This window comes from Tinamus guttatus, unplaced genomic scaffold, assembly GCF_059628265.1.
Source record: "Tinamus guttatus ecotype Peru unplaced genomic scaffold, ASM5962826v1 Tinamus_guttatus_pri_ptg000847l, whole genome shotgun sequence".
NCBI classification, from domain to species: domain Eukaryota; kingdom Metazoa; phylum Chordata; class Aves; order Tinamiformes; family Tinamidae; genus Tinamus; species Tinamus guttatus.
In genome coordinates, this window is record NW_028289381.1 from 7,410 (window position 1) to 35,053 (window position 27,644).

The window sequence follows — 27,644 nt, forward strand, 5'->3', positions numbered from 1 at the left end:
ATGCTCACCGACTCCAGTGTACAATGCCTCCCATCCACTACTTGCGGCCCGCTGGGAAAAGGATTAAGTGCACTACTGTTAGGTCGCTCATCGGTTACGCGCAAAGGCCTTTTTGTATTGCCTGGCGTGATCGATGTGGACTTTACGGGTACCATTCATGTGATGGTCTGGACCCCCAGTCCGCCCATTCATGTTCCGGCTGGGGAGAAGATCGCACAGCTAGTGCCGTTTTTTGCATGCGTTCCCAAATCTACATCAAAAGTCAGAGGGAAACAGGGTTTTGGCTCAACCGACCCCTGAAATACACCTGGCAATGGACATCTCAAAACGACAACCAATGGAACGGGTAACATCAAAACACCCATGTGGGCATCAGACATCAATTTCAATGTTAGTGGACACTGGGGCGGACGTAATGATTGTCAGTGTGGCTGCCTGGCCTCACACCTGGCCATTAGAAACTCCATTGATTCCTGTTATGGGGGTAGGTGGAGTGCAAACAATGCGTGTTAGTAAGGAGCTAGTTCAATGCTGTATGGCAGATGGCAGATGTTGCAGTATTAAACCATATGTCACCAATGCACCAGTATCACTGCTAGGACGAGACGCGCTAAGCCAACTCGGTGCGCGATTGGTTACTGATCAACAGGTTTTCTAGCGGCGGTCACTGGGAGAGAGCGACCGGTGATAAAATTATCCTGGACAGCTAGTACACCTGTCTGGGTCGACCAGTGGCCGCTGTCTACAGAAAAGGTCGCTCACTTACAAGCATTAGTACAAGAGCAATTAGAAAGGGGCCATATACAGCCTTCAACTAGTCCCTGGAATACGCCTGTCTTTACTATCCCGAAAAAATCTGGGAAGTGGCGATTGCTGCATGATTTGCAGAAAGTAAATGCAGTTATGAAAGATATGGGAGCATTGCAACCAGGCTTACCATTGCCTGTGATGATCCCAAAAGACTGGGACATCTTAATAATTGATTTAAAAGATTGTTTCTTTACCATACCATTGCATCCTGAGGATCATGAAAAATTCATGTTCTCTGTACCCTCCGTTAACAAACAAGCCCCTATGCAGTGATATCATTGGGTAGTGCTTCCCCAGGGTATGAAAAATTCGCCCACCCTGTGCCAGCTCTATGTCTCGTGGGCATTAACTCCCATCCATTAGATACACCCTGAACTGCTGATCTACCATTATATGGATGATATCTTAGTAGCCGGAAAGCATCTGGAGGCAGAAAGTCTGCTGACAGAGATGGAAAAGATCCTAGGAGCAGGAGGTCTGCAGATAGCGCCAGAGAAAGCACAACGGCAGCCAGCTTGGCAGCGGTACCTGGGCTGGGAGATTACCAGAACAGTTGTTAGGCCACAAAAGCTCTTTCTGCGAACAGAAGTCACTACCCTAAATGATGTACAGAAGCTCCTGGGCAATATTAATTGGGTACGCTCGGTCTGCGGTATTTCCAACGTGGATATAGAACCCCTCATACAACTCCTTCGGGAGGGAGGCGGAGTTGATGCCCCACGAGAGCTTTCCCCCAAAGCAAAACTAGCACTACAAAGGGTATCCGAAAGGGTATCAACTGCATATGCCAGCCGCTGGGACCCTGATGAACCGGCGGGTTTGCTCTTGCTAAACCACAACCACTACCCGCTGCTGCTATTGATGCAATGGTTTGAGGATAGAGATTCCCTTCATATACTCGAGTGGATTTTTTTTTTGCCTATTCAACCCAAGCGTACAGTGACAACTCGTTTAGAAGCTTTTGCACAGCTGATAATGAAAGGCCGATCTCGGGCAGTGGAAATAGCAGGATTCTGACCCAGTTTTATCATTGTGCCATTGGCTGCAGAATACCTACAGTGGGCTTTACAGAACTCTGTGCCACTTCAAGTTGCCCTCTTGGACTATCCAGGGCAGGTTAGAATCCACCTGCCACCCCATCGTTTTATGGTCACGGTCAAACTTGGACAGTTCGAAGAGCGCCCTCCTCGGCGATCCCCAACGCCGGTTAAGGGAGTGACTGTGTTTACGGACGCCGGAGGGAGATCACAGAAGTCAGCATTAACCTGGAAAGTGGGAGACATCTGGAAGGAGGTGGTGCTATCGGACTTTAGTGGTTCCACTCAACTAGAATTACGTGCTGTCGTCATGGCTTTTCAGTGCTGGCCGGATCAGGCCCTGAATGTGGTCTGTGACTCCCTGTATGTAGTAGGTATTGTTCAATGCGTGGAACGTGCAATTCTGAAATAAGTTAGCGATGCAGCTCTGTTTGCCCTCTTTAAAACACTCTGGCTCACACTCGACATACGAGAGGCGTCATATTTTATTACACATATTCAGAGTCACACAAATTTGTCAGGTGATCTGCCCAAGGGAAACCAATGGGCAGATCGGCTGGTAGCGCCAGCATGGACGGGCCCCATGCTGGATAAGTTTCAACAGGCTCAGCGTTCCCATCAATTTTTCCATCAGTCTGCTAAGGTGCTACGACGACAGTTTAACCTGACAGACGCTGCGGCACGAGGGATTATACAAACTTGCCCTGATTATCAGCAATTCACGAGTGGCCGCCCGACTGGGGTGAATCCCAGAGGTACCGGTCCATTGGAACTGTGGCAAATGGACATTACCCATATACCAGAGTTCGGCAGACTAAAATATGTCCATGTGTCAGTTGACTGCTTTTCTATGGCTGTCTGGGCCACGGCACAGACGGGTGAATCCAGCAAATATGTTCAACGCCACATGTGAGTGGCTATGGCAGCATTGGGGGTCCCACAAAGGGTAAAAACTGATAATGGGTCTGGCTATGTCGCACAAGGGACACAAGAGTTTTTCCATCTTTGGGGCATAGAGCATGTTACGGGCATTCCACACTCCCCTACTGGGCAGGCCATAGTGGAACGTATGAACCAAACGCTGAAACGCCAGCTTCAAAAACAAAAAGGGGGAGAATTGGGAATTATGCCTGCAGAGAGATTGGCAAAAGCAATATATGTTTTAAGTTTTTTGAGATTGCCCCAGGATAGCCTAGTCCCTCCGATGGTCAAACACGGGGCTGGGCTAAAGGGAGCCCTGACAGAAGTAAAATCAGACCCGTGTAAGGTGATGCTGAGAGACTGGAACACGGGAAAATGGACGGGACCTTTGGACTTGATAACCTGGGGAAAAGGGTATGCTTGTGTCGTTACAGATACTGGAACCAGATGGGTGCCAGCGAAATGGGTGAGACCTTGGCTGGAAGCAGACTCGCATACATCAGATGTAGCAGGCAAGCAACCGGTACCCTAGCTGTGGAAATTGTGAGCCTGCAGATCAACAACATGGGAGGAAGAAGCGTTACCCTTATTATTAGCTGTATATTGTGGCTTTTATGAGGTAATGTTGCTTTTAATGCTATTATAGGAGCTGATGCTGCTTTTAACGCTAATGGATATGTTATGCTTCTTAGGCAGATTGTTAATTATACCCAAATTAAGAGTTGTTGGCTTTGTGGGACAGCAGATCAATTTGATGCACTGGTGTTAGGCATTCCTCTAAGCAACTGGACAGACTTGAATCCGTATAGCCTACTCAATACGTCATATCAGTGTACACGGGAGAATGTCGCAATGGAAGGAAAGCCCTTTATACTTCAATTGGTTAGTAACACAGTGCCTTATATATATTATAACTTATCAGGCCTGAATCTAGGCACCTTTCAAAACAAAACAGGCCATTGGACGATCATAAAGCTTAAATTGACCCATAGCGGGGATATAAATTCTGCAAGTAGCTATCCTGTGGGAGTAGGAGACTAACACTGGAAGAGCCACCACGAATGCATATCTAATATTGATCAGTCCGGAAAAATACTCATGGATGTCCAAGACATTTGGGATCACGCAAAGATTTTGCATAAAGTCACAGAGGATGAGGGTCTGTCATGGTTGGACAATTCATTAAGTGGATGGAGAATTTCGGGATGGTTTCGCTCATCATTTAGAAGTGTTGGGATGGTGTTGTTGATTCTATGTTGCATTCTACTAGTGGTGCCTTGTTTATTGAAATGTATATCCAATATGATTGAGAATGCTGTAAAGAAGGTTTGGCTGGTTCAAGAACAAAAAGGGGGAATTGTGGGAGCATATCTAAGTAACGGAGGCTTCCCGATAGAAGACGGGTACGATGAGCCGGACTAAGACCAAGGCAAAAAGATCATGGGAAAGTCTCCAGCTGCAAGAACACAGAAGTAGGAGAGGGAGAACCTGTAAACAGGTTATCAGCGCAGGATAGAGGACTGTGTGTGGGCCAATCATGTAAACGCGTGCCCCGATATCTACAGTCAACCTAGTACAGTAGAAGACGTGTGGACAGTAGTATGCAACCAATTGCAATGTAAGCGTACGTGTGGCTAGATGACTTAACAGAAATGTAGTAGATAAATAGAGTGCTGTAACGCGAATAAAGCGATTTCTGTTAGACTCATATTGAAGCCTTCAGGAGTCGTGTCTGGCCTCCCGCATAGGTCTGCTTTAGTCTAAGATGATTTATCTCTAGACTTCTTCAGCTGTATTAGATAAACTTTCACTGCCTATAACAAAAATTGAGAAACCTAACTCAAGTACTACCTGTGCTGTGGACACCTAAATCTGAGTGTGAAGATCCCATGCATCCAGCATCTCTGTAACCAAACTACAGCTTCTCAAGTTGAAATTGATCCACTCCAAGAGGGCACTCAGGAGATTTCCAGGGATAATTCAGTTTCTACAGGTCAGTCATGTTGGCAGCTTCAGAATCTTACCCTCGATTAGCTCTAGAAATTAGATGTTTTATCATGGATGCCTTAGCTGGGTGTCCAGAGTTAGAGGGAGGAATATGGTGGCTTGATCCAGTGGCTCTATACAGGCATCTCCTTGTATTTGAAATGCCCTAAGGCATTTGAACCACCCGTGTGAGGCGGCAGACATGATAAAGGGCTTTAGGCAAGACCTCTCCCCTTCTGGAAGAGCAACTGGAGGCTAGACAGGGCACCCAAGGTATCTCAAATGACAGAGGAAAACTCTGTGCAAGCAACTGAATTGAGCCCTAAGCCTTGATCTGAGCTTGTCCCAAAGACCTCATCATTGTTGGAATCCTCTTGTCATCAACGAACAAACACCACAAACATGACATAATGACGCTTTCCTGAAAGGAAAACTAAATGGCTGCAATGCAAGACATCAAAGTATACATGCTATAAACCTAAATTTGCAGAAATTTCCTGTACTCCTTTCCAATGGATTCCTTACACAAGAAGAAAATTTTATATATATGCATATATAAATAGCCCATGATAAAAGTCTTTTGTTTGACACTATAAAGAAGAAAGTATGATTTTTCTTTCTTCTAGGAAGCAAAGTGTGAGAAAAAAAAAGCCAACAACCTTGCAATTCAAAATCGCAGGTGGGAGAGAACCACAGGAACTTATGGGGCACAGCTTTGTAATTACTAGTATGTACAGAAAGTATCAATGAAATAAATATAACCTATCCCAGTAGACACAAGTACAAGCCACCCCAAATGCATAGTTCACTTTGTGTCTGAAGCTAACTCAAAGCAAAGAGGGCAAAATGTATCAGAATGATTAGACAACTAAGCTTAACATTTCCTCTCTCTTCTTGTTTATCCATTCTTCACTGTTCATTTAGTGATGGGGAAAGGCACTGGAAGCAAAACTGTCAAGACAGTTCATGCACATGCATCACTTAAATCCAGCTCAACCTCTCAAAAAAAAAAAACCTTCTAAAGACAGTCTAAGTTATGGTTAGGCCTTAAACTGGGCTTCTCCACAGGAATGTCTCTCCTTCCTCAAAACACAAAAGCCATTTCATCTGGAGATGTCATTCTTTAAGGATGGAAAAAAAAGAAAAAGAAACTCAAGTGCCAAAGACCTATCAGTAAGATATCATCCATTGATGATCCACTGTTTCAGTGAGGAAAAAATATGTTTAGCCACTGCTGGGCATTTTCAGGGAATGTTATGCTATTTCTGTATAGTTATGTGGCTGTTTCTCATTCCAGGAGTTAAAAAAAAAAAAAGGAAGGAAAAAATACAAGTCTTCTGTTTTTTTAAATGATCTGGAACCACTTGGCATGTGACTTCTGAAGTGTTTAGCACAGTTTTACAAAAATATCATAAAAATTTATCAGTCCCAGCCCCAAATCTACTTGCCTGCCTTGTATCATGTCATCATGCTAATGAAAAAAACAATGGCATTTCAATTGCGTTTCAAGAGAAACAAGCTGCTTCAGCTGAACAGGAATTAGGAGAAAAAAAAATCAAAAATTTTTGCACTCCCCCTTTTTTATTACTATTAATTAGGTGAAGCATTTGGCTTCAGTCAAGTCTGAGGTCTCCACTGCACAAGTCGCAGTAGACATAATCAGTGAGAAACAGCTCATGTCACAAAACAGAGCAAAGGAAAAAAACAAAAAATAGAAGCAAGAACCAGAAAGCGGAATGGGAAACAGAACCCCTCCCTTCAAAATGTTTAAAAAAGTCAGACACTAAAGTTCAAGCTAAGTCATTTCAGGATTTTTGATAGTCAACAGAGGTAAACAGACATCTCCAGAGGGCAACTTATCCCAGCTGGGTTAGATGCCTCTGTTCAGGTTAAGATTAATTGCCCCTGGCAGCACCTTTGTTGGCTAGCTCAGGCCTACACATCCATCTCACTGATGTCAGTGTGTATTGCCATCTCAAAAAGACTGAGAGATGCCCTGGCTGATGAAGGTGTCAGTAGATGGTGCTGGTGACCAAGGGGTGCAAGCGCTGGTTTCACTGCTCCTTGCTCACGTGCAGTATCTGTCACTATCCTGCGGCTTACATTTTCCCTGTAGATATGAGGCCAGAGTATGTGAAACCTAAGCACGGATTAGCTCCATACATAGACATCAGGAAAATCCAGGAGGAGCAGGTGCGCTGAAGGCAGCACAATGTTGGCATCTCCAACAGCACCAAACACACTGAAAAGAAGCTTTGCTGCTGGGACAGCAAAGAAGGTCTGCACACATCTCGATGGACCTATCCGCAGACATGGATGCCCATGGGATGGGGAGGGTGCAACCTTCCTGGGTCTTGCAACAGACACATGGAAGCTGTGGTCACACAGCAAGGCTGACGCTTTGGCAAGGGGCTCAGGCAAGGAGGGACTTGCTCCCAGGCACAGCCATGCCATGGTGCTTGGGAAAGGTCTGGCTCTGACAGGGCTGTGTGCAGCAGCAACTGAGTGCACAGACAACCTCAGGGACCATACCTGGTAAGCATATAAACCTGCTCTCTTGGCAAATGCTTAAAATTTGGGAATTTTTGAATCTTTTGAGAAAAAAAAAAAAAAGGAGGGGAGACACAATATTTTTGGGGGGAGCGAAGGAACAAAAAAGCTTCAAAACCGCAGCAGCTCCCATGTTCCCATCCGCTCAGCCACAAAGGCAGAGCAAATAGTCTGCAGCAAGGTTTTAAGAGTTGATTATAAAACACCCCATCAGAGCATAAACATCCTACATTGGCAAAGTAATCTCTGTGGATCTCTGTGGGCCTGACCCCGGGCTGCCCTCCCATGTATAGTCATGAATACAAATGCAAGGTGAATGCCAGCTGCCGGCTGATCCGGTGACATTTTAAACTCATGTTACTGATGTCAACAACTGCAGGAGGGAGTGCAGCACTAAACCCAGGATAACTGCTTGAAAACAAAACAAAACAAAAAAACAGAAAAGTGATATGAATACAAGCTTCCCATCCCATCTGCAATCCCACATTTACTTAGGTTCATCGCTTGAGCACACATTGTGCTATCTCAACAAGGGAGCTGCTCTCCATCTCACTTTGCGGGTATAAAATCAGTGCAGAGCAATCTGTCAGAATACCCACAAAACTTCCCCAAAATCTGCAGAGAACTCGTGTCTGCACTATGCAACAAGAGGAAAAGACAACTTGTGGTTCATTCTGTTCAAATGGCCCTTCTCTCTTTTAAGCAAGCAAACAAATAAACAGCAAATGCCCTATTCCCATTTGGCATTAGTGCAATGTTACGTTTGAGACTTTAAAAAGCGTAAAAGTCAAAGCATTCAAAATGATGGGTCCCACAGCAAATGTAACAGAGTCCCCAGAGTACATACGTAGTGTATGGTATTGCTGCACATGGTATTAACTTTTATGCCTTCATCTATATATGCAATGTGGCTCATTTATAGTTGCTCTGGGAACCACTCTGTTTACATAAATTTTAATTTTCTGCCTTTTGTTTGTTCTCTCTATCATATTTCTAAAACGAATTTTTCCTCGCAAATTTTAATGCTCCACCGATTACCGCACAGATGGAGGCGCAGGAGACTTGACATCCTCTGATTTCTCCATGTGGCCCTGGCAATGCGCCTCCATTGGATTGGGACCCATTAGAAAATGGTGAAGATCCAGCAGTGCCTGTGTATTGCGACTACAGCAGCCCTGGTCCCATGGGTCAGGGAGGTGTGGGTCTACTGGGATGTGGTCAAAACCATCCTACTATGTTGATGTGAGTCTTGGTCACTATTTTATAACTCATTTTTCTGGTTTTGCTTTCCTTTTAAATGCACGCAGCTTGTGAATTGAATGAATCTGGTACTTGACTTCATGTAATCACAATAACAGTGATGACATTTGTTCAGGTTTTGGTGTGAAAAAAACCCTTTTACTATCTGCTCTGGTAACTAAAACATGGTGTTTAAAACTACTTAGAATATAACTTTTATTCAAGCTTGCAAAACTAGTGCCTTGATCAGCAGAGAACTGACTGCACCTTGCTACAGAATATTGCTATAAAAGATTGAAACCTTAGAGATGCCCCTTGCATAGGGAAATAAAAAAAAAAATGATGGCCCAGCTACAGATCAATGCAGCGATCTTTGCAAACTGTTAATTAAAATTCAGTGTTGACAGGACTCAGTCTTGCTACTATTTTTTAGGTAAACAAAGAATAACAGATAAAGGCAACCTACAATAGGTCGATGCAGCAAATCCCAGAAAAATATGGCAGTTTGCGGCAGCTGCGATAGAAATCCTTCCTCTTCTTGAATAATAAAGGCTTTTTGCTAATTTTAACCAGAGCCGAAACCAAAAAACCTGCAGTTGCATGTGACTCAGAGAGCCCCAAGGGAACAGGAGGTGGGGGGAGATATGTGTGTGTGTATGCCTGTGCGTATAATCTAACAGTGCCCAGAGCCTTTGAGATCCTGGACCACTTCAATAGCACAAGCCAGATTCATTAAAAACCCTGGCTGCATTCCAGCAGTTAAAATTGAAGCAGCATATTTATTGCATTTTGCTCAAATAAATCTGAAAACATGTGAATCATATCCCTTGGAGAGCCGGGGAAAAGTAAACACTCTCAGGCTAATGCTTGGAGGCGGCAGCGAGCAAAGATGCAGAGGGGTCATTGGCATGGGGAGCCTGCGGGATGCTTGGCAAGCCAGGGGGCTTAGGAGCGAGAAGGACTCCGTCACCATCTTCCTCCATGCTGCTTTTGGCGGTCCCGGCTACTCTGTTTAGTTTTCTCTATTTTATTTATATGCCGCCACCGCCACCTCCTCCCAACGCACATATATTTTAAAGAGCTTCTCTGCTTATGCAACTCGTCTCTGTGTCTCTCTGTGGTTTTCCAGATGCTGCTCATGACACTGGCACCTCACCCCAACTGCAGCTGCGTTCAGCTGGGATTCAATTATAGCCTGTCTTGCAAAGGCAGATTGGTTTTTCAAAGATAACATATTTGGGGAGGGATATTTTTTTTTCCTTTTTTTATTGCCCCCCCAAAAAAGCAATTTTTTATTAAGAAAAGAGGAGCATGACTTGCAGACTGATCTTGCCAAGTGCTGAATGCCTCCCGACAAGGTCCTTAGCACCCTCCTTTTCAGAGAGGCACCCAGCATCCGTTGGGGTTCAATCTGGGCGGATTAAAGTGCTGGCGGAGCCCAAGGCTGTTGCTCTTGATAGGAAACTTTCTATGGGAAATAGTGTGTTTCCTCCTGCCTGGTTTGGCAAATGGCAATTGGCTCCATATGATCAACCCATAATTTAGGGAGGGGAGAGAGTGGAGATCTCAGAAAATATTGGGAAAGGAGGAGAGGGAGGTATTGCAGATGCGGGCGGTGCTTGAAAACCCTCCAAGGTACCCTAGATCTTCCTCAGGACAGGAGGAAGACGAGGGGCTGCCCCCACTGTGGACCACTCGGCCACATCTTCCTGGAGAGCTTTGTTGAGTCATATTGTACAGTCCCTTTGGCAAGTGATGGTCTACACATTCCTGCCTCAGTTTATCCCATCTGTAGCAGGGGCAGAACACTCCTTATCTCAGCTCTGTGGGGCTGGCGGGAACAATAAGTGCTACATAGGTGAAAACAAGAAATTGCTGGTTGTAAAGAAGACACAATGCTAACTAAACGAAAGCATGCTGAGGCTGTTTGCCCGTTTTTTTTTTTTTTTGATAGGATGGGGAGACAATAATTTCCTTATTTATTACTCATGTGCAGCTGTAGCTTTCCTTGGTCCCTTCTACGTGTGATTTATTTGCATGCCAGCAAATCCAACTGCCCTTTTCGGAGACTTCCCAAAGTCCTTTAGACAGACACCGGGCTTGTGTTGGCATTCCAAACTTCCCGGCTCGGGGCTGGGTTTGGGGCAGCTGATGCTCCTTCAACAGATACCCTTGGAGTTTAATAATAGATTTGCGCATATGTCTCGTAGTGCCTTTTGCTCAAGCAGTGCAAAGCATTTTGATATATTAAGAAATTACACGTCCCTGACCCCTGGCGGGGCGGGGGGGGGGGGGGGAGAAATATGATCCTTATTTCCTAGCAAGAGAAACTAAGCAGTCCTATCGATTTTGTATCATGACTTCTCTGTAGTTTTAGTGGGGAGGCATGTGTGGTATCTAATGGCAGACTCTCCGTATTACACCCGCAGCATCTGAGTGGGCATTAGAGATAAAGACAGAGTGCTTAATTCCCCAAATAATCTCTCCTTTTCTAATTAGTGGATCTGAAGATGCATAGAGTAATTGAAGGTCCATTCAATGAGTCGTCAGGGACCACCCCCACTGCACGAAGGGAATGCTTCCATGCGGCGGCAATACATGGAGCGGGAATAAATGAGGGATTTGATCCAGAGAGGGGGAACAACTCTGTAGACCTTCAGCCTTCAGCCAAGCATGAAGACCTCCATGCTATGTAATGCAAGAAAGAGCTATTAAAAACTATTTTAATGCCCTGGTCCTCAAGCACCCTAGATAAAATATAGTGTAGAGGAGGATAAGGGGAGTTACATGCCCTTCTGGTGATAAGCACCTAGTGTAGGTGCTTATGAAGGAGGCAAATCTCCCTCTGCTCCCAACAGAGTTGGCTATACCTGTGTATCTCTACAGCTGAGAGGTGTAGAGATCTACAATGTATCTCCGTACAGCCCAATACCTAGCAGCCTGGTGAGCATTACATGGTTTTCAACATCAGAACGTCCACCTGGTCAGCTTTGTTTTGCAAAAATAACATTACAAAAAAAAGAAAGAAAAAAACACACGAAACAAGTCTCTGCTTGTGTTGACAGGGAAGAATTTACGGTTGGTAAGGAAACCTTGTCTAAATATTGGTCCATCTGACTTCTGGAATGTGTTTAATAAAGGCATTTTTTTTTCATGACAGCGTGGTCCAATGTCTACCGAAGCCCTAATGGGATTTCTATGGACTTCAGAGTGCTTTGGATTGGGCCCTAAATGAATAATTTAAAATAAACATATACATTGTCAACTTGATGCATGTATATTTAGCTGAAAGGTTTCCACTAAACTGAGAGAGAGAGCTGCGAAGCTAAATCTCCACTCATGACATCAAAGCTTTGGCCGAAGGAATGTATTTGTTAAGGCTAAGCAGGACTTGGGTGCAGGCAGCTTAAAAATAAGAGCACAGTTCACTAAATGCTCTCTGCTAAATCACTCCTGCCTCATCACATAGATTTTTCTTTAAGGAAACCTCCCCCCCAAAAAAACCCAAATCTCCGGATCTGCTTGTGCTGCCTGCAAATAGGAATGAGCGCACTCCAGACCCCTGAGAGACGCCACTGGTCACAGCAATGCCAACCAATCCTCGATGGTGGTGGCTCTGTATGGCCCCCCACGTGCAAACAATCATCTATTGAGTCCCAGGGCCTCCAGCTTCAAACCCACTTTTGTTTTTCGGAGGCTTCCAGTTTCAGGCCAGGCATCCTGTCTGCTAATTCTCCCTGCCCCGAGGCTGCTCACTATTTCTGCTGCTCACTTGAAGAATTATCAAAATAAGCTTGCAAAGCAAGGCCGTTGAATGTTGCTTTTTCACTGTTTTGGAGTAGAGACAATGAACTCATAGTCATACAAATGGGCTTTTATTGCTGCCCTCTTCACACAGCTGCCAGGGAGAATACTGAGAAATATGATATAGTGAAAATACTGCACCAGGAGGAGGAACGGAGGAGATCATCGACTACCACGGCATTTCTCAGGGCGAATTTCAGTGAATCAAAGGCCATCTAGGAAAGCTGTTTAAGTCCTCTATGTTCTCTACGAGCAGCTTACATATGCCACAAACAAATCCTTTTATGACATAGGGGGAAGACAGAGAGGGATAAAACAATGTTGGAAAAGAAATATGGAAATGCCCTCAAAAATTGTATCTCAGCTCTTTACTACACGACATCAACTTGTATTTCCATTGCCCAGGCTGCTGCAGTGATCCCAAAGCCCTTCATACAGTGATAAATCCTCAACCACATGTACATCAAGTAATCCTGGGGACAGGATGCAACAACTGTGCAGCATGCACAACACCGCGACACCAACACTTTGGAAGGGGGAAAGTGATCTTCAGCTACACAAATTTGCAATAATTACCCAAACTCGATTTTAGCCCAAATTCATAGAGTACATTCATGCATTTAAGATTGATATCAACTGACTGCAAGTGCCTGAATGGTAGATGTCCATGGTAGGAGCTTGTCACTCTGGGTTTGGAGAAATGTATCTCAGGATGGAGTCTCCACTGACTGTTCTCCATTGACTGTAAATACTGACCTGCTCATATATCATTAGCCTCTCTCATCCCAAAGGATTCAGTCCTTAATCTCTATGACTGAAGGAGACCTTGCCTTTGGTGCAAAATAGTGTGTTTTTTCCTAGTGTGTCATTACGGCAACCTGGAGAAATGACTTGGTGCTGGCTCCGAGGAAGACGCAGGATCTACTGAATCTCCAATGCTCAATTCCAGGCACAACCCTCCTCTCTAGTGGCATCTTTTCCAGGTAATTATAGAGCTTCACTTTGCTAAGCATGTGAAAAATTAAATAAAAAATGAGAATTGGGACCTGAACTTCCTAACTACTAAATATCTCCCAATAGACACAGCACATGTTTGTGGTAGAAAAAGACAACCCCTCTTTCCTCTTGCAAGAGGCATCCACCAACCTTGCAAGACCTGGAAATGCACCAACCAAATCAGAAGAGCTGCAGCTAGGTGGCTACAAAAAAACTGACTTGAGAGAATTTGATTGTTTGGGCAAATGCTACTGCATTAATAACGTCTGGACAAAGATTGCAAGGGAAGTCCCAGTGGTAGACTGAGCATCCTATGCTGATCAGCATGCACTTAGACTCTGGAAATGTGGAAGCAACAGAAATGAATATTGTGCAAATTTAGCACCCTGTAATTTAATTATTCACTGTGTTTTTCTTAAAAGCTGATGCTTCTGGAGTCAAGTGATCAGTGCACATGGGATTTTTTTTTAAAAAAAACAAAAGTGTTGTTTGTGATGGTGATGAGAAAAAATACTTGAAACATATTACCTCACTCCACCCTAGGAATGCATGAAATAAATTGTTGAATACAACATTCAACACTACTTTGTATTTATAAATTTTAAACAAATCTGAAACAATCTCCACATCTTTAGTGCCTGAGGCATGACAGTGGAGCTTTCGGGACCAACACCCCCAGGTGAGAAGAGGTGACTCCCCTTCTGGTTTATTTTCAAGGGATAATCCAATAAGAAAAGTGAAATGTTCAGGGAAATGCTTTCCTGGGAAGTTGAGGAACAAATCCACTCTCCCTGCAACGATAAATCCCAAGGGCCTATCTATATAGGGCTCCTACAGGCCCTATAGCCTTGCTGCTGCAAGAAGGGCAGCGGCACAACTGAGCCCATGGGATCGTCCCTCTTCTCTAAGCACCATGCAGGCTCTGGTTAGCCTCTCCCTGGCATGAAGTCCTGCTCCCTTGCTGCAGTCCAGTTTATGAAGGGAGAGAGGTAGGAGCTTTACCCTTTAGGGGTCTAGGAAGAGACTGCAGTGCTGGCAACATACTGGTGTAGATGTTGGCGGTGCGAGATGTGCATTCATAAGTAAATGCAATAAATGTCTCTTACTGAATTAGCTTGAGAGAGAAAACATTGTCAACATAAGGGATGTGATCCCTAGCTAGATGGAGGTTGTGCTGTTTAAGTTGTGTAGTCTTACACAGAGGTATGTATGGATCTCTGTATATGAGCTCAGCAGCTCAAAAAAAAAGGGCTGACATCATAGATTTTGGGTGATATATAGGCTAGATGTCTTCAGGATGACAGATACCACCCCTGTGAGTTAAAATGTAGTCAAATCTCTCCTAGGTGAAGACCCTCTTTCTTTCCCTCAGAAACTTTCCAGTTACTGTCTTCATCCTCCAGCCCAGATTTCGCTCCTTACAATAAAAACATGCTCCAAGCCTGACCTGGTCTGTGTTCATTACCGAGAAGAGCAATTACTGGAGCTCTCAGTTCATTTCCCATGTTGTGGTGATTTTCACATCCCCTTGCTCTTTTGCTCTATCGGAAATGAGGTAGAAAAAGGAGGCTACAACCATCATTACACACTGCTAAGGATAAACTGGACTGCAATCGCAGAGTGAGCATGGAGGAGCTTGTGTTGAGAGGACCTTTCGCCAAATCTTCTCTGGCACTGGATAGCTGCTCAAGATGCAGCTTTTGACAGGGCAAGGTCAGTGTAATTTGTTGCTGGTGTAATCCAACAGACATTTTTTCCTGGAAGCATCCCAACTCATCCCTGAACTGCTACGAATGATAGAGTTTGTTTATTCTCAAAGCTCAAGTTTGAGAGGGGAAGAATGACCCAAACCACTGCTGCAAAGATCCCTTTTTTCTTTTTTTTTTTCCCAAAGAATTGGGGTTACAGAAAATGAAACGCAGAAAATGAAATGCAATAATTAAAACATTCTTAGGCATAGAAGCCTGGGTATCCTGAACAATCACCATGAAAATTAAGCAATACTTTATTTACTTGGACTCCACAGACCATGACAAGTGGGAAGAAAACCAAGTATTGCCCAAATTTTATTATCCATGTTTCCAACTCAAAGTTTATTTTTCTTGCTTGAAATGTTAGTCATTTACTTGAAACCTGCACTATAACAAGGCATATATTGATCTTCTAGCACTTTTTCTTCAGTGATCTTTCCGTTGTCTTTTCTTTTTTAACTCCATTTACCAAGTTCCCAAACAAGATGACATCAGTTCAGAAACAGAAGGACCAAGCCCTTGCTAAGGCGCAAAAAGAGCAAAGTGTCTTAGCACAGAAGTTGGAGAGGGAAGAAGACAAAAAAGGCACAACTGAATGTCCAGGGATCCTGTGGTTATGACTTGCCTGCCTACTAAAAACGCTGTTCCTCATTTTCCAGCGTGTTCCTTGAAAGCATGCCTGCTTGCGTTGGTGGTCTCGACAGTCCAAGTTTAGGTCAGATATATTAGAAATGGAAAGAGCCATATTAGCTCAGCTAGCCCATCCTTCCAGCCATTCTAGGATAGGTCCATCCTTTCAACCTTAAAAGACTGGGCTTCCCTGGGAATTTCCCTGGGGAATGCTATTATAAAGGAGGATAAGTTTTCCTTGTATCAACCTCGCTTGATGTTAGATTAATTTCCTTATGGTTACCAAAGGGGAGGGCTTAAGGGTTGTCTTCTGATGTGGGAGGGATAGTACTGCGGGTACCTAATTCCCAAGAGCAGTTTTCCACAAGATGCGAAGCATCTGCAACAAAAAAAGGACCCTCAGCGGGGTGAGCAAGACACTAGTTGCTTTTGGAAAGCCTGACTGATGACTACTTATATAATTATACAGATACAAATGAACATATATAAATTATGTGTTATGAAAAGTCCGTGTCAGGGCAGAACTGAGACTGAAATGCTCGGTAGAAATGTTTGTGAGGCATCAACTCCCTGATCCTTCTTTCCTGGGTTTTTCATTCCTCACAGGGGTGGATGAATGAGACCTTTAAGTAGGACCAAACATGACAGTTCCCTGCAAATATCACCACCAAAACGTTGCACAGCCTCTTCTATGCTCTCTGACACTGCATGGTATGAGACTTAGCTGCGGTGAGAGCTATCCACAGAGATGTGCACTCTTGCAGGCTGTATGTATGTGGTGACCTAGATTATCTAAATATTGGCTGGGTATAAGAATAATAGCTTTAATTATAACGGTTAAAAAAATGTGTCCTGCAGCGCTGTGGTGCTGACTGTGATGAGAGCAGATGCTTTTCTGAATGAGGACATGCTAGAGGAAGCAGGAGAAAAGGGGCTGGTCATGGCATTGCCCCATTCCCAGTGACTGCCTTTTAGGATGTTTTGCCCTCAAAACCATTTAGCAAATACAGCCATGGCTGTTCGTCTTCTGCTCTGGGCAGAACATATGCACGGTGTTCTGAGATGTTTTAAGGGATGAAGGGTCTGTAATTTATATAGTGCAGTGTGGCAACTGGGACTGCCAACTGGCCTGGCCAAGAAGGGTCTGCTAAAGCCTCTTCATGTTGAGGGTCATCACATCTGTGCAGCATGGATGGCACCAGTTTAATAGCAATGCGGTCTACGTAAATCACGTGTAGGCAAGGACAGGTCTTACAGTCTTCCTCTGACAAAGTGAGGGCCTCTTCCCTGGAAAACTCCATGGAAAACATTGCCAAGTCACTCCTCAAGTCTTTGCTGAGGCCCAGCTCTGAACCTCACTGCTGACCTTTGCACATGGTTTTCTCACCACTCTTTTTCTTCATCCTATTTTTATTTTGTGCATGCCGACAAAGATTTGCACAGTTTACAGGAAAAAAAATAAGTAAGGTGCAACTCAGTCTCCAGTTTACACATTAGGGATTCACTGGAAGTGGTGTTAGCAAAAAAATTCACTTCCCTGCAAAGGCAGGTCAAACAGAGAGGGCAGGTGGTGGCTCCATCTGAAGGAGCAGCTAGAATTTTAATGCTCAGGGTTGTGGAGTGCTACATTTTCCACCTGTCTTATTGCAGGTGCAGATAAAACTTCATGGGGATGACAATACCCCAACACAGCTGGTGGCTGTAATATCGGGCCTTACACACATCAAAAAAGGATGGCCGCTACCGCTGCAAAGGGACAACATGAGAGGTGGAGAGGTGAGAACAGACAAGGGAAGGCAGGGACAGGCTGGCAGAGAGAAACACAGTATCTTCTCATTTTAAAGGAGAAATGAAAAGCTGGATGGGAGACTTTGACCTCTGTTTGGATCCTTTTCTTTCTGCGGCAGCTCATCCTGAGGAAGTCATCAGGTTTCTCATTTCCCAACAGGGATGTAGGGGATATCCTCAATGATGAAGGCTTAGGTAATTGGCAACATTATTCTCTGGGAATGGTAAAAGGCTGAAGCCTCCTTTCTCAGCCCTGCAATTTCTGCTGAGCAGAAACCCCCAAAGGAGTAGAAGGCTCCCAGGAGAAAGCCTGAGGCTGCTGCAGATAGCTGGCTCCCTCAAGAGCACCTGGAAGTCCACCACCAGACCAACGAGTAAGCACTCAAAAGCTCAAGGCATCTCCGCATTCCAAACCACTTTGGCTCCCTGGATGCTCTCAGCACCCCAGGAATTGCTCAAATCCCACCCCATGCAGCTCATGGCACCACTGCTCTGCAAGCAAGCAGGGACACTATGCTGAGACCCACCATGTGCGCAGCAGACGCACCACTTCCATGGACAAACCCAAGGCGATGTTAACTGTGAGCTGCTAAATCAGGGCTGGCGTTAAGGAAATCGCGAAACGCTGGCCCAACTGCACGTTGTTTTGCCCTATCTTTGCAAACATCCCTGCTTCTTTTAATGAGCTCATTTGTAGGGGGTTGCAACTCGTGCTAAGTCAAGGGTCTCAGCAGGATCCAAGTCTATTTTATGTGTCAAGGTTTTAAATGATACAATATGGATTGAGGTTTTGTTTCTTTCTTTCATATAGCTTTTTTTTTGCAGCCTACAGCCTCTGGCCTGGACGGCACACAGACTTTCCCAGATACTTTTGCTCTTGCTTGAGAATTTACTTACATGTGTTTAGAATATACGACCAGCTTTTGAGACCAAAAATGAAATCAAAACAGATCGTAACCCAGAGAAGCAAAAATAAAAATAAAATTAAAAAATCAAGTGTCTTTAGCTTAAATATTTGTTTTTTTTTCCCGAAAGGTGGCGTGAATCTCACAGAAAAAAAAAATGGCCCTTGCACTTACAAGCCACAGATGGAGAATTGTCACTTACTGCAGTGCAGGGAAAGAGTCATAACATATCTAATTTATTATCCCCAGTCCAGCACATTATAGCTAATTAGTTGGAACATAAACAGCTGAAGTTAAAATGCCAGAGCCAGACTCCGGCTGCACAGCTCCAAGTTCAAAACACATTGTCGTGTTTCACAAAGCCTTGGACCCAAGAAATGCAAACACTTCACTGCTCTACAGGGGATGGAAAGGTGAGAAGATGAGCTGAGATGACAGCTTTGCTGCTCAGTTTGCAGGCAGGATTTTTCACTCACCAGGAAACCCTCTGATATTTAGGAGAGTTCTGCTGATTGAAGGATCATCAGATCCATCGGAAGCGCCAGCTACTGATCCATTAAGTAGACGTCGGGTTCATCCCAAATCTGGTTTCAAAGGTGAGCATTTTTCTCTCTGTTTAGTAGCAAGCAGGCGCTCCTTTTATTGAAGGACTAGCGTGACTTTATGATGGCACTAAACAGATAGATACAACCATGCTCTTGTCTAATAGAAAAAAGGATGCCTGCTGAAATATCCACATTACTGGGGAGCTACCATGTTTCCACCAGGCAGTAAACTCAAAGTTCAGCACTAGTGGTGCTCCAATAAGGAACTGAGAGTCGTGATATGTGAATAGAGCCAATCTGGAGTGTAAATAAGTGGGAAACGTTGAACTTTTACAGTCCTCTTAGTCAAATAGAGGGAAACTCTACTGATTGTGAAGGACTGCATTAATGGCTGAGAAAATCTTGGAAGGTTCTGGTTGCACATTAACATCCTTGAAAGCCCATCTACTCAGAGGTAGAAATATCTACCCCTGAGTGAGCGCTTCATAGCCAAAACCTACCTATTATAGGCAACAGATTTAAGGTTCACTCCAGCCCAACCTAGAGTGGACACTTTTGGACAGCTAATGCCCACAGTAAACTCCAAAGGCCAAACCACAGGGTCTACCCACTGCTCCCAGAGTACAGCAAAAAGGACAGCAGGGCTCAGGATATACTGCAACTGCCTAAAAGTATATCTTTTCTGCTTTAAACATACTTGGCAGAGAAGTTGGGGCTAATTCTCGTCTTCTCATCTGTGCCATGGTAGTGTGAAACAGGAGCAACCTCCTCGCAAGCATGTCCATGAGATGGAGACGACTCCGGCAGACAGGAGCTGCCCACTTGATGAATTGATTGCATTGAGATTTCATCTTCCTAGACTTTCTGCTTTTCCCTTCCTTTTTGGTTATACCTGCTAAAGGGTAGTCACTTCAGACTAAAATAATCACAATTATCATAAAAAGGAGTCAAGCTGCTTCTCCCTGAAATTAGTTCATTTTCCTGGATCCTTCTCTCATAGTAGGAGGATTGAAGCAGGGCAGATAAAAGCTGGAGATAAAAGCTGCAAACAGAGAGGGTAAAGCCATCCACACATAATTACAACCAGTATTTTAAATCTGGCACTACCTTTGGAAACATTTACGGTCTTAAAACATAATTATAAAGATACGGAGGTGGTGGGGTGGTGGTAGTGGAAAGAAAGACACACACACTGAAAAGGAGAAAAATGAGTGAAACAACTGCTTAATTTCTTACTGTCATTAATACCAGAGTATTAAATAAAATCTCCCAGAGGAATAAAATGACTCTGTTGAGACAAAAACAAAATTCCACTGGACTGGCCCTGGTTTTTGGAAATAGCAATATGTGTATGCAAAGGAATTCCTTGTCCCTGAAAATGTTTACAACCCAGAAATAATTGAAATCAGAAACTGATCCTTTCCACAAAAAAAGGGCCCCCCTTTTTTTTTGTGCGTGTGCATTTGTTTTTTTTTTTTTTCTTCTTTCTCCTTCTGCTTTTCTCTCTCTGTCTTTTTAAAGGCGAGACTGTCTGCAATTCAGCCTGGCTCCATCTCAGATCAAGGTAAAAAACACAATTACCTTAGAGATGGGCCACATTTTCCCCCAACAGTTTTAACCATAATAAACTTGCTCTCTGGAGAGATTGCAGAAGAAAGATGGCAATTCACCTCATTTTTATTATTTGGTGTTTTTTTTCGCACAACAATCTCCAAGCACTTTATGAATTTTGTAGAATCAAATCTCAAAAAGCCTCTGAAAGAGAGGAAAGTACCCACACAACCGATTTGTGGTTGCTATAATCAGTTCTTTATAGATCACAACTAGAAATGATAGAAAGGTATATGGAAAAAAATCCCATTAGAAAAAAATATCCTGATGTCTCCTTTATTGTTTTGCTTTCCACAATACAAGAGCTGTGCAGGGCAAATTCCCCTCATTTTTCATTCCTGTTCTCTTTAATGCCACATTGACTTGGTCATCTCGGAGGAGTAAGAAAGTGCTTTGGTTTCAGAGTCATTTGGTCTTCAGACTCTCTCATTGGAATGCTATTAGAAGTGCTAATGAGTGATAGAAAAGGTGGCAACTTTCTGATGTGCCTTCACTGGAGATTATTCAGGAGCAGGCCTGCTCAATTATTCCTTACTAGGGTCCGCTCTATTTTCACTAGGGTCCACTCTATTTTCAGCATACAGAACCCGGATAATTTATTTATTCAGTACACTTTTGGGCTACTCGGATATATGCTTGTTAAACACTGAAACAATACGTATTTTATTTTTCATTAAACTTCATTTTTTAAAACTTCTTTTACTTCCTTTTAGCCATGCATGTTTTCATTTGAAAACAGGGAACTACATTTTATTATTATTTAAACTTTTAATTGGAAGGGAATGATGCTAAGAAATCTAACATGAAGAATGGTACTTTTGATTAGCAACCAGTCTTAGAACGTTTCCTGCAGGACCAGTTGCTCCAGTTACTGAACTGTTTCCATATAATCCTGAGAATAACATAACCTTTTTTTCATGCTTAACATCACCCATGCTTCCCTCTGCTCCTTGTTCATTTTCTCATGGTCTTCTCATGCACAGCAAAAGACAAAGATGTGGATTTCTGTATTGCCTTCATAAAGCAGCTTATTGTGTCTTTGGAAAGTATCTATTTGGTGGATATCTGTTAGGTTTGAAGAAGAGGGGCTTTCCATGTTTTCAGAAACTTTTGATCACAGACATTTTCAGAGTTTCATAATTTGCATGTCATCCTTTTTCAGCCAGAACCTCTGCAGCCTGGGATGAATCTCTGTGGTCTTTTCCACAGTAGGCATTTAAACAATAGTTCAAATGATGAGTCATTTGATGAAAGCACTTTGTCTGGAAATGTAGAGAAAAGAAAGGCGCTTGCACCTCTTCCTTCCTGACACAATATGAGGTTATTTTTCATTTTGGCCACCATGGGAGTCAGCTTTCATCTTTAGTTATCCTGAACCTTGGTCGCCCCATCTCCAAGCTGTCCTGATATGGTCCCCATGGGCAGGAAAAATGCATGGATAACATCCCCTTTGGAGGACAATTCTGGAATGTGGCAACTTTTGGGCCAGGCTCACAGTCTCCAGAAGAGTACCTCAAACTGACAATGGGATGAGAGACCTCCAGCAATCTGCATACACATGACTGGGAATCCAAAGAACATCCAACAGTGACCATGCACCCAAGATATTAGAGTTACTGCACCACTTTTAGGGTATTTCAATTAATTTAATTAATTAATTAATGGTTTCAAAACAATGTCAGCTGGAAAGGGAAAGCATGTAAGCACAAACAAGACTGTGATTAGTTCCAATCCAGTTTGGTTTCAGGGCATCTGAGCTTTTCCAATAAGATCAGGTCATGCGTGTCTCAATCCACAAAGATTGAGTGGCAGTACAACAGCAACGTAGCAGTCTCTTGCAAGATAAGTGTGAGGCTCTGTCTCATAAGATCAAACTGAAATAACTGCTTACAGAGGGGCATAATTGCAGTGAGAAGATGCAAAACTATATGTTTGTGTATTTCTTTTGCCTATCTTGAATTGTATTCAATACATGCCTACTGCCTACCTCTAAATTATTATATATGCTGAATGGAGCCAGCATGTACCCACATATATATTTTCAGTGCCATTAAACCTCACGTAGCAATTTCAGTGTGTTAAATATGCCTGGGATCTGCGAAGATGCTGGTATTTAGACTGCTGCCCACTTCCGAAAGTGAAATGGTGCTAATTATACCCAAAACAGCAGTGCAAAATGTATGTTATTTCATGACACCATCACCGATAGACAGTGATGACCTTCAGATGTAATGACTGTATTTTTAAGTGCCTACATTTCCCCAGATGTTTGCTTCAAATAACAACAGACATTGACAGGGTCAGAATGGGCTGTACTGAAAAAGCAATGCTATTTAGCATACCTTCGCTGGGCAGATGTGTAACATTTTAGCCCTGTCTGATAATGCCCAGTGATACCCAGTTTAGGTCTCCATGTAGCCTCTTATATCTGTAAAAATCCCTACCTAATGTCCCTTTAGATAACGTTTGCTGCTGAACAGCCTTACTACCTTCAGAACGCGGTGCTAATTAACGTGAACCAAGTTACAATATGTGCTAAAGATTCCAGCTTTGTTACTTATTTAATGAGTTTCATGGGTTTTGAACATGAGGCTCAAAGTAGCAGGGGAAACCTCATAATTAGGTTCAATTAGAAGTTCCTACGTATTACAACTATTTGATAAACTGCAGAGGGAAAAAGAACGACTGAAAAGATATAAATCACTAGCTTTGTTTCATTTGTTATTATACTTATTTTCTTCTTAATTAGTGCTGATTGATTTATGATCCTAATTAATGCAAAGGAATTTGGAATGGTATACAATGGTATGGCTTAGAAGATGCCAGAGTGTACAACTGCTAAATTATTGCTAATTGTTATTTACATGAGGACAGGAAGACTAAGTAATGTGCTGCCTAATTAGCATTAAAGATATGGTTTCCATTTCCAAATTAAATGAAGGCAAATGGGATAAAATCATTATGGTTACCAAAAAAACCCCTGCAGTTTTCCTGAATGAAGATGCAGGCCTGTGCATGGAAAATACACACTTTTCCTGGAAAAAAAAAAAAAAAGAGAGAGAGAGAGCACTGAAATATGGGCAATGGGCATTTCTGGGACTAGCCTGCACTGACTTAGCAGAGTGCACAGGGTCTAGGCTGCGATTCGCCTGCACATGAATATTCACTGGGGTTTCATTCTCATTTGCCTGAAGTCTGCTTTTACACAGTAAAAGAGGCTTAGAGGTGCATTTCCCCCTATCGCTGAAGTCTGAATGCCTTTAAAAGGTTTAATATTTTTTGTGAATGGAGATCAGAACCCTTCCTCTGACAGTAACTCAACCCGGCCGTGTCTGCTTCCCTACCCTGGCTGTCACAGTGTCCCCACATCCCCATCCAGGAAGGGTCCCATGCAGGGACTCTGCACTGGTGCAAAAACTAACCACTTTTACGCTGTTTCCCAGATTAGGTGCTGCACCTCAGCAGATCTCCCTACCCCTATCGAAGCCTCAGTATCTTCCGAGAAGAACTGGACACTGGCTGCTGCTGTACAACAATTTTCTTCTCAACAGATTTTGTCAAGTTAAACATTTTTTTTATTGGCTGGTTGAAGACGTAACCTTGTCCTGCCTGAAATCAGTGACTATTCCAGTATTTGTTTCACCCGGAGCAAGAAGAAAGAGGTCTATATATTTGCCCAGGACCTGATACTAGCACTTCTCACAGGAGCATCTCAGAGGCATCTGAGTCCTATGCTTGTTATCTTTGTTTCAGTCGGTTGACTGACGTTCAGTTGTGGAGTGAAAAAAACACCGTATGTTCTTTATCTACTGGCTGGGGCAGGGAGAGAAAAAGCCTCAGGAACAATGTGGATTAAAGGAGACGTTCAAATTTGGAGGACGTTTCCTGAGCATCGTAAGAAATTTAGATAAGGTCACATTCAAGAACTTATTGAATAAATATCTTTCAGATCATTTATACCTTTCAAATGACATACTGACAACATTAATAAAAATCAGAGACTGTGAACTAAAATCAGAATCTGCCTCAAACTTAAGACTTTTCAGTTTGCAAAGCACTACATTCAGCTAGCTCACATGGACTCGATGCCTTAAAGCAAAAAACGAACTTCAAATTCCCCCTCCCGGGCTGCTGCTGTTATAATAAAGTTGTTCTCATCCAATGTCTACAAAGCAGCCTCTGGAAAATGAGAATATTGCCATTCCTGTTGCCAGTGGAGATGATCCTGTTACAAGAATAGCATAGAACGGGCAGTAATTCTTTGAATTTGTCTCTCAAACCTTGAAGTAAGTGTCGAGGCAAGGTAGAGCAGAGGCTGCGTGCTCTGCTGTAGACTTTACTGTCCTTGCTGAAGACATAGAGGGGAAAAAAAAACCAAAGCTTTTGAAGAATCCCACATCTGGTGCTGCTTCTCAGCATTAATTTCAATTACCTTTTCACTCCATGTACAAGAGAGCCTTGAAGGGGGCCACTTGAATTGGCTCTCAGGAATTTATCTTGAAGAGACTTGCAAATAGACTAAGGCATTACCACTATTTTATAAAACCTATCATGATTGTTATAAAGAAGAATCATAACTGAAGTTACACATGAGAACACTGAGACAACACAAAAGTGGATGGAACACATGGGGCCGAGCTCTCGATTGGCCTATATTATCAAAATATATATTCAAAGGTTGTGCAGATAGGGATGGGGACCAGTTGAAAGAGTCTGTACAGACACACATTAATGCTATTCCTCTCCTCCAAAAACACAGTGAAACACTCCCAAGGGATTTACAATTTCAGTAGGAGTGAGCAGAAAAAGGTAAAAAGAAAGTGAAAAGGCAAAAAGTAAGAATCAGCTGATTGCAAACTACCTGATCGGAAGGCAACCTGTTGCTTCAGCAAAAAAAAAAAACCCCAATAATATATCCCTTGGAGAAAGTAGCAAGTGTAACATGGAAAAGAAAGCCACCAAAAAGTAATACATACAACGCATACACACAGAGGTGATGTCTTTAAAAGCCACAGGAAAAAGAAAAGTAAAAATATGCAAAACACATACCACTCAACTCATGTCACTAAAGGGCACAAGATCTACAGAGAAAAAGCCTTACAGCAGAACAAAGTCTTGTTTTATTACTACAAATATTGACCCAAAGAGTGCCTTTTTAGAGCAGCACATGGCCATTTTCCTCATCTTTTGCTACTAATCACGTAGCTACTAACCACATTTTGCTACTACGGGAAGTGTCTCCTTGGCAGACGGGGGAGCTGAGCAGGAGAGGCGGGAGCTGCAGCCACGCGGCCAGCGCATGACCAGGCAGCTCATTGGGCGGCCTTGCGCGTGGTCAGCGCATGATCCCCTGCCTGATTGGCTGGTTGGGTTGCTGGGCTCCTTGTGCTGCCGGGCAGGGCGGGGGCTACTCCGGGCTCGGAAGCCATATAAGTTGTGTTTAACCCTAAATCAAGGTCTTTGGCTCACCATCACAGAGACCCTGCTCCTCCATACGCCCGCAAATGGCACCCAACGTGGGGCTCGAAGACTAGCTGTCTCTCCGGTTGCACTGCCCAGATGAACTCCGGGATTCACGCTGAAAGGAAGCATAAGGATCATGCTGAAAGGAAGCGTCCTTTGTGCATGCACTAAAAGCCTCTTGAAAGGAAAGAGGTAAGCGGCTGGGAACTACGGGTTCATACCTAACAAAGGAACAGAAGGACTGAGTCCGCTCCTTCACAAGGTGCAGCAAATGGCGCCCGAACAGGGACAGAGATAGGCGACAGACGTGCTTGTCGCACCGGGGCGTAGCTCGACTGAACGAAGGCTGAAAGGAAGCCGTGCGCACACAAGTGCCTCCTGCAGGATGGAGGTGAGCAGTCGAGAACCATGGTGAACTCTATGACACAGGAGCAGAAGAATGTGGGAGAGGTGGCTGATTTGAAACAGAGCTTGATATGGGCGCATGAGCAAGAACCACATCTAAATACTCATTCAGTGTACGACCCACCAACATGGGATAAGGTCGAGGTGATACTACAGGATAGGGCAGACGTGGCTGGCAGCGGGGGCCGGTGGTGGTGGCTCCGCGGCCGCCTAGGCTCACTCGGCTCGGCGCGACCCTCGGGTGCCAGAACGGGGTGTCGGCGGCGTGGGCCGGTGCCGGTGGTGACCGCGCTGCTCGGTGGGATCCTGCTGTGGGCGGCGGGCATGCCACAGTGTCCCCTTCAGGGCGAGCTGGCCTGGCAGTGAGCTCAGCCTTCCCACGGGTGGTGCTCTGTGTAACTACATCGTCATGACCACTGTGGATATCCTTCCGCTCATGTCCAGTGGCAGTGAGGGAGAAGGACTACAACGGTCCTACTCCAGGAGATTTATTGGAACGCCTTTTTAAGAAGAGAAAGAAACTGGTCAGAAAATAAACATCCAAGAATACTATCTTGGAAATATGATGATAAAGAACCCACCGTCAGAACCAGATCAAGAAGAAAAGGATAATCCAAAAGAGAGTGCAAAAGGGATACCTACAAAAAATACAGAAGAGTAAATGACCCTATAGAAATGGGAAATGACAAACCTTGTAGCTTCAGACAAAGCTTACCCAGACCAAGCACAGTGATGTACACCTGCCATCCAGAAGCTAAGCACGAGATCCTCTCTGTAGCTGAAATCACAACTTGTGTATATGAAGTGGTTATACTGACACCTCTGTTACGCAGACATCCTAAATATAGGTTCAGGGCTTCCCCTGTGAATGACATCTTTTGCCAGCCACTACCAGGATTGCCACTTAAACACCATAACCTGGAACAGCTGGAGAAACAGCAAGAATTGATGAAGATGCCTTTTAGAAGAATTAAGGAGAAAGAAATGCATTCAACAAAAGAAAAGAAATCTTCCATCCATAAACCAGTTGCTGTTGGAAACCACCAACTATTGACTGTGGAACAACCCATATCTCCAAACAGATGACCAACTTACAAAGGAGTTTCTTAGTGGTTCCTACTGCTTCCATGGCAGGGTTGGTTGGTGGAAGTACGAGTTCTGCTATGGCAAATATGTTACCATGAGAAAAAGGAAAGCGGATGA

At 43.8% G+C, this 27,644-nt stretch overlaps 1 pseudogene; it reads left to right on the forward strand.

The window, feature by feature from the left end:
* LOC104577750 (endoplasmic reticulum lectin 1 pseudogene) lies at positions 1-27,644 on the forward strand (annotated as a pseudogene).